Here is a 12508-nt window from a genome sequence, read left to right on the forward strand (position 1 = left end):
CCACCCATTGGGCACACTGCTGTGGGTGCAGGATTACTGGCAACACTCTTCAGTGGAGGGGGCTGGTATGGCCGCTCGCATGTGCAGGTGAGGAGATGCGAGCGCCTCGCAGTGTCTGACTCTAGGAGAACCGTTGACGTATGAGTGCCTCCCTGGCCCGGCGACCATCCCGGTGAGTCGTGGTTCGGCGCATGGGTCGTCCACTATCCTCTGGCGCGTCCTCCTCCTCCGCCGGCTCCTCCTCCTCCTCCTCCTCCTCCTAATCCTGCTCCTCCTCCTCCTGCTCCTCCTCCTCCTCCTCGCCCTGGCCTTCCTCAATGTGGGTGGCGGGTGTGGATGGGGCCTCCTCCAGCGGTACCCCTCTCTGTTGGGCCATGTTGTGCAGGGCACAGCAGACAACTATGATTCGTCCCACTCTGAATGGTGTGTATTGCAGCGCTCCCCCAGAACGATCAAGGCACCTGAAGCGCATCTTGAGAAGCCCTATGGTCTGCTCAATTGTAGACCTGGTAGCAGTGTGGCTGTCATTGTACCAATGCTCCGGCTCGGTGATGGGGTTCCTCAGAGGTGTCATGAGCCACGTGTGTAGGGGATACCCCTTGTCGCCGAGGAGCCAGCCGTTGCCGGCGTTGGGTGCCTGCAGGATGGGCGGGACGGCGGACTCCCTGAGGACGAAGGCATCGTGGCAGCTGCCGGGGTATCTGGCGTACACGTGTAGGAATCTCTGGCGGTGGTCACAGATGAGCTGGGCGTTCATGGAGTGATACCCCTTCCTGTTGATGAACAGCCCTGGCTCATGCGGAGGTGCCCGTATTGCGATGTGGGTGCAGTCGATTACACCCTGCACCTGTGGGAAGCCGGCCATGGCATGGAATCCAACCGCCCTCTCCATCTGGCTGCGCTCATCCATGGCGAAGTTGATGTAGTGCGAGGCCCTGCGGAACAACCCATCGGTGACCTGCCTTATGCACTTGTGTGCAGAGGACTGACAGACCCCGGTGATGTCCCCGGTGGCACCCTGGAAGGAACCGGATGCGAAGAAGTTGAGGGCAGTGGTGACTTTGACGGCGACAGGTAAGAAGATGCTGCTTGGTCCATCAGGGAGCAGCCCGTCGTTAAGGAGGCTGCAGATGTCGGCGACTACCTGGCGATTGACTCTGAGCCGACGTATGCACTGCTCCTCGGAGAGGTCCATGAAGCTGAGCCTCGCTCTGTACACCCTGTGCGGAGGGTAGTGCCTCCTGCGACGCATCTCTCTCTGCGGTTGCCCTCCCTCCTGCTGTGCAGGTGGGTGTGCCGCAGCACCGTGTTGGGGGGCCCCACGTCTCCGAGGCGGACGGCGTGGACTGCGAGGCTGCTGGGGCCGGTCATGCTGTTCGTCCTCCGAGGATGTCAACGCACCACCCATCTGGCAGGTGTTGGTCTGAGGGGTTGTGCAGGGTAGGTGGATGTTTCCTCGGACTGGGGCTGCGGTTTCGTGTCGGTCTGTCCTCTGGCTTGGCGGGGGGTGGTAGAGGGCAGGGGTTGCCCTATGTGACGCGGTGGCCTCCTGCGTGGGTGAGGGCTCTCCCCCGTGGAGTGCACCTTGGCACCTGCCACAGGCTGCTGGCTGCAACACGCCTGGTTGAGGAGGGACTGTTTCCCCCAGTGTGGGAAACTCACTGCCTTGAACCGAAAATCCCACACTTCCTCTTTTGACAGCTGCTTCAGCTCATTAACTGACCACAACGAGCAAGGTAAGTACACTCAAGTGGAACCCCGCTGGCTTTAATTGCCTGCGGGATTCCCACCAGCGGGGCTTGCGCGCGCAGCCCCGCACGTCAGCGCGGTACCCGGAAGTGGCCGGGATTTCGTCGCGATCTGGTCACGTGACCGGATATCGGGATTTTCGGGGCCGCCCCGCTGGGAACCCGCCGGAAACACAATCCCAAAATCGAGCCCAATGTAATTGCATTCTCTTCAGGCTGAAGGGAAAAACCAACCCTAATGGACTATTTATTGGGTACCCATCTGGAAAGCTGCTTTACCAGCATCAGGACAGGGATTACCAATAGGTCTAACTAGGGATAGCTTTATCTCCACTACATAAATGGGTTTGTAAAATTATCTACCTATACAATTAAACATCTCAACTGGCAAAGTGTCTGTATGGCATGAGGTCATGTCCATAGGCTACAAAGCATGCTGATTGGCTCAAATGTCCCATTATCTAAAAAGCAACTGCTCAAAAAGCATCTGTTTAAAAAAATAGTATTTTCACTAAAAAAGACATTAATTCTTTATAATAATTGTCCATTAACAAAAAGCAACCAATAACCAGCAACAAGAGAAATCAAATCACTAAAAATGTCAAACTTATTTGAAGAGTTATGTTCATTCTACTATATACCACTAAATGTAAAACACATAACATGAGAAACACATAAAAAAAATTCTGAGAAAAAATTAAAAAGTTACCCAAGATTCCATGTTACAAATCTTTCCAACAACTTTTCCCACGTGGCCTTCTCTTTTCACAGAGGCTTCGAGCTTGCCTTCTATTCTATTCTGGAAGTTGGTTCTCTCATCTGGGCTTTGGGCCCTGATATTTCTTGGGCCATCATGCTTGCGCAACCTCAACGTTCACTGTATTTGCTTGAGTAATGCGCATAGAATTTCCACGCAGACACAACTGATTGCTCCTCGGTACTGTTTCTCTAGTCTATATATATGTATGATCTTTGGCCCTCAAAGACAGGCTGATAATTTACTGATGTACTGGAAAAATGGCAGCATTTCCATGTGTGCACAATCCAATGCAAGCCACCAACAAATCCAACCCTGATCCCAAGAGCAGAAACCAGCAGAACATCTGGCACTGGTACCAACAGCTGAATGCACCAACAGTTGATCCAGGATCTCACCATTTAGTCATTCACTCAATTTTAAAATTAATTTATTCACTCATTTGTAATTAAGTTGCTTAATAATTTGTATAATTAACTAAAGTTATCTTCTAAATTATTAAATTATATTGTAATTAATTTACTCACTGAATTTAATTAATTAAATGACTGATAATCAACTTACTCTTTGCTTTTGACAATTAATGTAATTGCTATATTTAAAAAAAAACATTTGTGGGACACATTTAATAAGTCAGGGTTCTTTATTTCCAATAATAATGAAATTTGCCTGAATTTATTACTTCAGATGTGTTATTATAAACCCATCCGCTTTGTCCATGACCAACATCACGGGTGACAAACTAGCAGGTAATAAAATCAGGCTGTGGCCTTTCATCAAGCACACATCCTTTGGGGTTAAGAGCTCTTGAGGTCATCGCGGCTTAAAAGAAACCCTCTTTAAAAAAATTTTTTAAAAACAATAATTAGGAAAAGCCAATGTTAATACTTAGAGTTATCTTTCTCTTCAGTTCAATTGTCAGCCTTAGCTCAGCTTCTCTAATTTATATCAATTCTACTCCATTCATTTTGGAACTTCTTCAACTTATGCACATGTCAACTTGAAATGGACACCACAGCTGACAAAATATAAATCCCTCTTCAACTTGCCACGCTTCTTTTGGGAAGCAGCAATCATTCTATGATCACTGAACACGTCCATGTAAAACAGAAGTCTCCTGGCATTAGTTAATTGTACTTTTAGATCAGAAAAAGACTCAAAGGAGGGATTGGATTGATGCACTGTCTAATTCAGCCTCAGAACTCTTTATTGCTTTGCAACAGAGCTGTCTCTTAATCAGAAGGTGCCATAAACAGTAAATGGGAAGAAATTTAACATTACACAATCTCATAATTTATGCATCTGCAATTCTTCCAAAATCAAACATTGTAACAGAAAAACAGAAAACAATTGAATTATTGTTCTTTAAAAATGTTTTGAAATTTGTGACACCCATTTCAAAGTTTGCTTAATGTGCAGATCAACTATTACATCTGATTTTGCCCACGAGTCTTGGAAGACATGAATATGAAATTAAAATATTAATGTAAATTAATGGTATTCTCATAGAACATTACATCTTCAAGAACTGGTGAAGATGGAAAAATGAGAGTATTTGGAGTTCACCATGCTTGTTGCACCCTTTTCATCAATAGCCTGAACTATGTCACTGCACAAAAGTCAAGAAATCTCAAAACCATTCAGCAGCAACCTATCCATTAATAGGAATTGCAAACTGAAAATATAATTCCAACATAGAGAAAACTAATCTGATTACATCTGTTCAAAACATTTTTAATTTTAAAGAACTTAAATTGTACATAGCATCTTATCACATCTTTCAAACCTTCCATCGTGCTGTGCAATAAATGAATTACATTATGCTATTATTACTATTATGTGGTTAAACCCAACAGCCATTTTGTGCACAGCAAGGTCCCACAAACAGCAATGAGCTGAATGACCAGTTGATCTGTTTTTGGTGGCATTGGTTAAAGGAGGCAAGTTGGCCAAGATGCTAAGAGAACTGTATTGTTTTTCCAATAGTGCCATAGGATCTTTAACATCCACCAGAACAGGCAGACAAGTGCCTCAGTTTAACATCTCAGCTGAGGTATGGCACTTATAACAATACAGCCCCTTCTGTACTTCATAGAAACGACTTTTTGGGACAACATATACTCATCACTACATAAAATGTTTATTATAAATTCCTATTCTGGTTCTGCTGTTAAAACAATTAACTACCTCAAAGTAGTGCACTTATCATGGTTTACAGCACAATACGAACCATTTTAGCCCTTAGCTTTCCTCATACTGAAAGAACATAAGAAACAGGAGCAGGAGTAGACCATGTGGCCCGTCCAGCCTGCTCCACCTTTCAATAAGATCATGGCTGATCTTCTACCTCAACTCCGCACTCCCGCCCTATCCCCATAGCCCTTGATTCCCTTAGTGTCCAAAAATCTATCGATCTCAGTTTTGAATATACTCAACGACTGAGCATCCACAGCCTTCTAGGGTAGAGAATGCCAAAGATTCACATCCCTCTGAATGAAGAAATTTTTCCTCATCTCAGTCCAAAATGGCCAACTCTTTATCTTGACACTATGACCCCTAGTATGTCCTGTCCACAAAAAGCAGAACAAATCCAATCCGGCCAATTACCGCCCCATCAGTCTACTCTCAATCATCAGCAAAGTGATGGAAGGTGTCGTCGACAGTGCTATCAAGCAGCACTCACTCAACAATAACCTACTCACCGATGCTCAGTTTGGGTTCCGCCAGGACCACTCGGCTCCAGACCTCATTACAGCCTTGGTCCAAACATGGACAAAAGAGCTGAATTCCAGAGGTGAGGTGAGAGTGACTGCCCTTGACATCAAGGCAGCATTTGACTGAGTGTGGCACCAAAGAGCCCTAGTAAAATTGAAGTCAATGGGAATCAGGGGGAAAACTCTCCAGTGGCTGGAGTCATACCTAGCACAAAGGAAGATGGTAGTGGTTGTTGGAGGCCAATCATCTCAGCCCCAGGACATTGCTGCAGGAGTTCCTCAGGGCAGTGTCCTAGGCCCAACCATCTTCAGCTGCTTCATCAATGACCTTCCCTCCATCATAAGGTCAGAAATGGGGATGTTTGCTGATGATTGCACAGTGTTCAGTTCCATTCACAACCCCTCAAATAATGAAGCAGTCCATGCCTGCATGCAGCAAGACCTGGACAACATCCAGGCTTGGGCTCATAAGTGGCAAGTAACATTCGCGCCAGACAAGTGCCAGGCAATGACCATCTCCAACAAGAGAGAGTCTAACCACCTTCCCTTGACATTCAACGGCATTACCATCGCCGAATCCCCCACCATCAACATCCTGGGGGTCACCATTGACCAGAAACTTAACTGGACCAGCCATATAAATACTGTGGCTACGAGAGCAGGTCAGAGGCTGGGTATTCTGCGATGAGTGACTCACCTCCTGACTCCCCAAAGCCTTTCCACCATCTACAAGGCACAAGTCAGGAGTGTGATGGAATACTCTCCACTTGCCTGGATGAGTGCAGCTCCAACAACACTCAAGAAGCTCGACACCATCCAGGACAAAGCAGCCCGCTTGATTGGCACCCCATCCACCACCCTAAACATTCACTCCCTTCACCACTGTCGCACTGTGGCTGCAGTGTGTACCGTCCACAGGATGTACTGCAGCTACTTGCCAAGGCTTCTTCGACAGCACCTCAGCCCAGGAATCAGTTGAGTGAACCTTCTCTGAACCGCCTCCAAAGCAATTATGTCCTTTCTTAAATAAGGAGACCAAAACTGCATACAGTATTCTAGATGTGGTTTCACAAATGCCCTGTACAACTGTAGCAAAACATCTCTACTTTTATATTCCATTCTCCAATAAATGACAACATTCCATTTGCCTTCCTAAACACTTGCTGTAACTGCATACTAACTTTTTGTGATTCGTGTACTAAGACACCCAGATCCCTCTGTACCTCAGAGTTCTGCAATCTCTCTCCATATTAAATAATATACTGCTTTTCTACTCCTCCTGCCAAAGTGGACAATTTCACATTTCCCCACATTATACTCCATCTGCCAATTTTTTGCCCACTCACTTAACCTATCTATATCCCTTTGCAGATTCCTTGGCTCCGATATTACCAGGGAGGCGGGATGGCAGCAGGGGGGGGGGGGGGACGACTGGGCGCGTGGGTAACCTGCCCAGTGAAATTGGTCGGTTCCCCACGCCATCACGGGTAAATTGAAAGCACTACCATGGCTTCCGGGTTTCCCGTCGGCAGACTGCGCACCCGCATCACAGGCTGTCAGCTGGAGGAGCCCTATTTAAAGGGGCAGTCCTCCAATGCTGCTCCTGCAGCAAAGAACCAAAATTATACAATGGAGCAGCCCAGGGGAAAGGCTGCTCCCAGATTTACCAATGCCTCACTCCAGGTCCTATTGGATAGGGTGAGGAGGAGGAGGGATATTTTCTACCCAGCGAACGGGAGGAAGTGGCCTGTCTCTGCCACCAAGAAAGCCTGGCTCGAGGTGGCAGAGGAGGGCACCAGCAGCAGCAATGTCTCCCGCATATGGATCCAGTTCAGGAAGCGCTTCAGTGACCTAACTAGGTCAGCCAAAGTGAGTACACTTACTCATTCTCCTACACTTACTCATTGAGCAGACACTGGTGGCAGGGGCAGCTGTGGAGAGTCCGCGCGATGGGAGCATTCTTCTCCAGGCTTTGCTCAGCTGGACACAGGTGCTGAACCCTGGGGGCCATCCTTTAAAAGGAGAATGATCGAGGGGCAGCAGCACATTTGCGAGGTGCTGGAACAGGTGCCACGTGCACTCTCCGCAATCGCGCAGAGGATGCAGGAGTCCAACTACTGCATGATTGGAATGGTGGCACAGGTACAGGAGGGAATCTCTGAGATAGTGCCGCGAGTAAGTGCAGGAATGTCTGCGATGGAGGGAAGGCGAGCCTCCATCAAGCTTCAAGCACGGCTCACCAATGAGTCCATTGAGGCTCTGACAACGGCCCTTCGGACTCAGGGTGAGCAACTTTCTGCCGCCTTAAACATGCTGGCAGATACACTAGCACTGGCCTTACAAAGCTTCACACATGTCCTCCAAACTGTTGTCCAGCAGGGTGGTAGGAGTGATGTGGGCCTGGCCCAGGAGAGGGATGATGGCGAAAGGGGACATGGAATTGGGGACACCACTCAAAGCACTCCCACGTCTCACCCGTTGCCCCCTCTCAACCAGTACCCGCAATGCTGCCTCCTCTCCAGGTGGTCGAGTCTGCCCCTGCACAGGTGCAGTCTTTGGAGGGGCGCTCACGGGCACCGAAACCCAGAGGGCGTAGGCCCATAGCAACTAATCGGTCAGGGCATGAACAAGAGCAACTTGTCACTACCTCTGCTGCAGCCACAGGGGAGGCACCACGTAGGAGTACTCGTAAGCGTAAGGCAAAGGTTTTGTGAGCACAAAGGGCATGCACAAGGGTGTTTGACGGTTTGTCATGTTTTTTATTTATATTTGATTTTTGTTAATGGCACATTAAATATTATTATTGCCTCCACTACTGCCACCTCTTGGCCATTAGAGTCATAGAGTCATAGAGTTATACAGCACAGATAGAGGCCCTTCGGCCCATCGTGTCCGCGCCGGCCATCAGCCCTGTCTACTCCAATCCCATATTCCAGCATTTGGTCCGTAGCCTTGTATGCTATGGCATTTCAAGTGCTCATCCAAATGCTTCTTGAATGTTGAGGGTTCCTGCCTCCACAACCCTTTCAGACAGTGAGTTCCAGACTCCAACCACCCTCTGGGTGAAAAAGTTCTTTCTCAAATCCCCTCTAAACCTCCCGCCTTTTACCTTGAATCTATGTCCCCTTGTTATAGAACCCTCAACGAAGGGAAAAAGCTCCTTAGTATCCATCCTATCTGTGCCCCTCATAATTTTGTACACCTCAATCATGTCCCCCCTCAGCCTCCTCTGCTCCAAGGAAAACAAACCCAATCTTCCCAGTCTCTCTTCATAGCTGAAGCGCTCCAGCCCTGGTAACATCCTGGTGAATCTCCTCTGCACCCTCTCCAAAGCGATCACATCCTTCCTGTAGTGCGGCGACCAGAACTGCACACAGTACTCCAGCTGTGGCCTAACCAGTGTTTTATACAGCTCCATCATAACCTCCTTGCTCTTATATTCTATGCCTCGGCTAATAAAGGCAAGTATCCCATATGCCTTCTTTACCACCTTATCTACCTGTTCCGCCGCCTTCAGGGATCTGTGAACTTGCACACCAAGATCCCTCTGACCCTCTGTCTTGCCTAGGGTCCTCCCATTCATTGTGTAGTCCCTTGCCTTGTTAGTCCCTCCAAAGTGCATCACCTCGCACTTTTCCGGGTTAAATTCCATTTGCCACTGTTCCGCCCATCTGACCAACCCATCTATATCGTCCTGCAGACTGAGGCTATCCTCCTCGCTATTTACCACCCTACCAATCTTTGTATCATCAGCAAACTTACTGATCATACCTTTTACATTCATATCCAAGTCATTAATGTAGACCACAAACAGCAAGGGACCCAGCACCGATCCCTGTGGTACCCCACTGGCCACAGGCTTCCAGTCACAAAAACAACCTTCGACCATCACCCTCTGCCTTCTGCCACTAAGCCAGTTTTGTATCCAAAGTGCCAAGGCACCCTGGATTCCATGGGCTCGTACCTTCTTGACCAGTCTCCTGTGGGGGACTTTATCGAAGGCCTTACTGAAATCCATGTATACCACATCCACTGCGTTACCCTCATCCACACGCCTAGTCACCCCCTCAAAAAATTCAATCAAATTAGTCAGACATGATCTTCCCTTGACAAAGCCATGTTGACTATCCCTGATTAATCCTTGCTTCTCCAAGTGGAGACTAATTTTGTCCTTCAGAATTTTTTCCAATAATTTTCCTACCACTGATGTTAGGCTCACTGGCCTGTAGTTCCCCGATTTTTCCCTACTCCCCTTCTTGAATAATGGTATTACATTAGCGGTTCTCCAGTCCTCTGGCACATCCCCTGTGGCCAGAGAGGTTCTGAATATATGTGTCAGATCCCCCGCAATCTCCTCCTTTGCCTCACACAGTAGCCTGGGATACATTTCGTCTGGGCCTGGGGATTTATCCATTTTTAGGCCTGCTAAAACCGCCAATACCTCCTCCTGCTCGATGTTAATATGTTCGAATATATCACAGTCCCCCTGCCGTATTTCTATGTCTACATCGTCCTTCTCCATAGTGAAAACAGATGCAAAAAATTCATTTAGAACCCCTCCTACATCTGCCGGCTCCACACACAGATTGCCATTTTTGTCCCTAATGGGCCCTATTTTTTCCCTAGTCATCCTCTTACCCTTAATATACTTATAAAACATCTTAGGATTTTCCTTTATTTTGCTCGCCAGTGTTATTTCATGGCCCCTCCTTGATCTCCTAATTTCTTTTTTAAGTATCCATTCTTGACTGGCTTGTGTAAAAAGTCCCTTTCATGAGGTTCACCATGAACACCCACACTTGATGCCACCCATTGGGTCACCCTATAGTGGGTGTATGTGTAGTTGCACGACTATCTTGTGCAGGTGCCTGTGGCGCAGCACTGTGTTGTGGAGCTCCACGTGGCGGAGGTGGGCGGCATGCCTGGCAAGGCTGGTGATGTTGCTCGTCCTCGGATGACGTGATGAATGCAGTTATGGCGCCCCCCCATCCTGACTGTGTGAGTTTGAGGGGGTCCGCAAAGTAGGTAAACGTGTTTGCACAGCAGAGTTTAGGATATAAATTAATAATTTTGAATGGAAAGACAAAGGTGTTGCAGCCAAAACTTTGTCTGAAGTGACAGAGCGCCCTGCTGCAATAAATGAGGTATTCCCCCCAACTGTCAAATAATCCTTTGCATCTCCCACTGGCTGCTGGCTGAAACACGTCTGCTCCAAAAGGGAGTGTTTCCCACAGCACGGGAAACACGCTGAGGATCCTTCAAAATTGCACCCCTGCCAAAATCTCCAGTCAATGAGGTCTGTCAGTACCTCAACTACCTAAATAACAATGTAAATTATCATCCCGCCGGCTTTAATTGCCGATGGGAGTCCCGCATGTGGGAGCTGCGCATGCACCTGAACGCGTCATGGGGAACCCGGAAGTCAGCGGGTTGGAGCCGGGCTCCGAACCTGCTCTGGGATTCTGCCATTTTAGGAGCCCCCCGTCCCCAACGCACCCGCTCGGCCTTCCAAAAATTGGCCTCCTTATGTCCTCTTCACAACTTACTTTCCTACCTACCTTTGTGTCATCAGCAAATTTAGCAACCATACATTCGGTCCCTTCATCCAAGTCATTGATATAGATTGTAAATAGTTGAGGCTCAAGCACTGATCCCTGTGACACTCCACTCGTTACATCTTGCCAACCTGAAAATTACCCATTTATCCCTACTCACTGTTTCCTGTTAGCTAACCAATCCTTTATCCATGATAATGTTACCCCCTACACCATGAGCTCTTATTTTGTGTAGTAGCCTTTGATGTGGCACCTTGTCAAATGTCTTCTGGAAATCCAAGTACACCACATCCACAGGATCCCCTTTATCCAAGTTGCTTATTACTTCCTCAAAGAACTCTAATAAATTAGTCAAACACGATTTCTCTTTCACAAAGCCATGTCAACTCTGCCTGATTGCATTGAGATTTTCTAAGTGCCCTGCTATAACCTCCTTAATAATAGATTCTAGCATTTTCCCTATTACAGATGTTAATCTAACTGGCTTGTAGTTTCCTGCTTTCTGACTCCCTCCTTTCTTGAATGGAGGAGTTACATTTGCTATTTTCCAATCTGATGGGACCCTTCCAGAATCTAGGGAACTTTGGAAAATTAATACCAATGCATCTACTATCTCTGCAGCCGCTTCTTTTAAGACCCTAGGATGAAGTCCTTCAGGACCTGAGGACTTGTCAGCTTTTAGTTCTAATAATTTGTTCAGAATCCTTTCCCTGGTGATCGTAAATGTTTTAAGTTCCTCCCTCCCTTTCACCTCTTGATTTACACTTAGTCCCATTAGTTTCTCCAGTACTTTTTCTTTACTAATTTTAATTACTTTAAGTTCCTCACTCTCATTAGCCCCTTGGTTCCCCACTATTTCCAGTATGTTTTTTGTGTTTTCTACTGTGAAGACAGATACAAAATATTTGTTTAATGTCTCTGCCATTTCCTTATTCCCCATTACAATTTGTTTTTATATTTCTTGTTAGTTTACTCTTGTATTCAATTATCTCCCTCTTTATCAATTTTTCTGGTGAAAACCTATACCTAATCTTGTATCTAACTTTACACCTTCCCACACATTACTGCCTCAGTTCCTGCCAGGTCCATCCCATTTCAGCATTATTTCAAATTGCTTCTATGAGACTCCCTCGGTGCATTTTCTTTTTAAGGCCATCCCTCTTGGGTCCCATTACTGAGATTGCAGATTGATAAATCCATTTGGTATTTATTTTCTTGAAGAAATAAAGTTCAGTAACAATTTACCATGAACATCTTGTGGCTGTTATAAACACCTGATGGGTGCAGGTGCTTTGCTTGAAGAATTGTAAGCTACAGGAGACTGGAAGGTAGCAGAGGAAAAATATATTATTAGATGAGTTTCATGGTTCATCAAGATGAAGGAAACCAGTGCTGGAGAGGAGGATATTTTTCCACTTTTACACATAGTTTTAACATTAAGCTTCATTAACTCTGCCTTAGGCCCCACCTCAGAAGAGTACCTCCCCCCGGCCCCTCACACTGTACCAATGAAAATTTTCCACTTCTTCCGCCAACAATATTGTGGGCTTTGAGGGAGATCTCAATTTAGGAACAAATAATGTCAAGTTAGAGGTAGTTTTGTACTGTGGGCCCACACCCACTTGTAACTGGATTGAAACTTTCCCAATTAATTTCCCATAGAACCTTTATAGTTATCAAACGGGGGAGAGTTTCCTGCCATCAGTCAGTACTTGATTTAAATTAGATTCCAGA

At 46.8% G+C, this 12508-nt stretch overlaps 1 protein-coding gene across 3 annotated transcripts in view; it reads right to left on the reverse strand.

Moving 5' to 3' along the window:
• Positions 1-12508, reverse strand: part of LOC137323994 (phospholipid-transporting ATPase VD-like) — a 231749-nt gene that overhangs the window by 68426 nt on the left and 150815 nt on the right. The gene's annotated exons all lie outside the window — the stretch shown is intronic.

The sequence above is a fragment of the Heptranchias perlo genome, chromosome 1, assembly GCF_035084215.1.
Source record: "Heptranchias perlo isolate sHepPer1 chromosome 1, sHepPer1.hap1, whole genome shotgun sequence".
Classification (NCBI taxonomy): Eukaryota; Metazoa; Chordata; class Chondrichthyes; order Hexanchiformes; family Hexanchidae; genus Heptranchias; species Heptranchias perlo.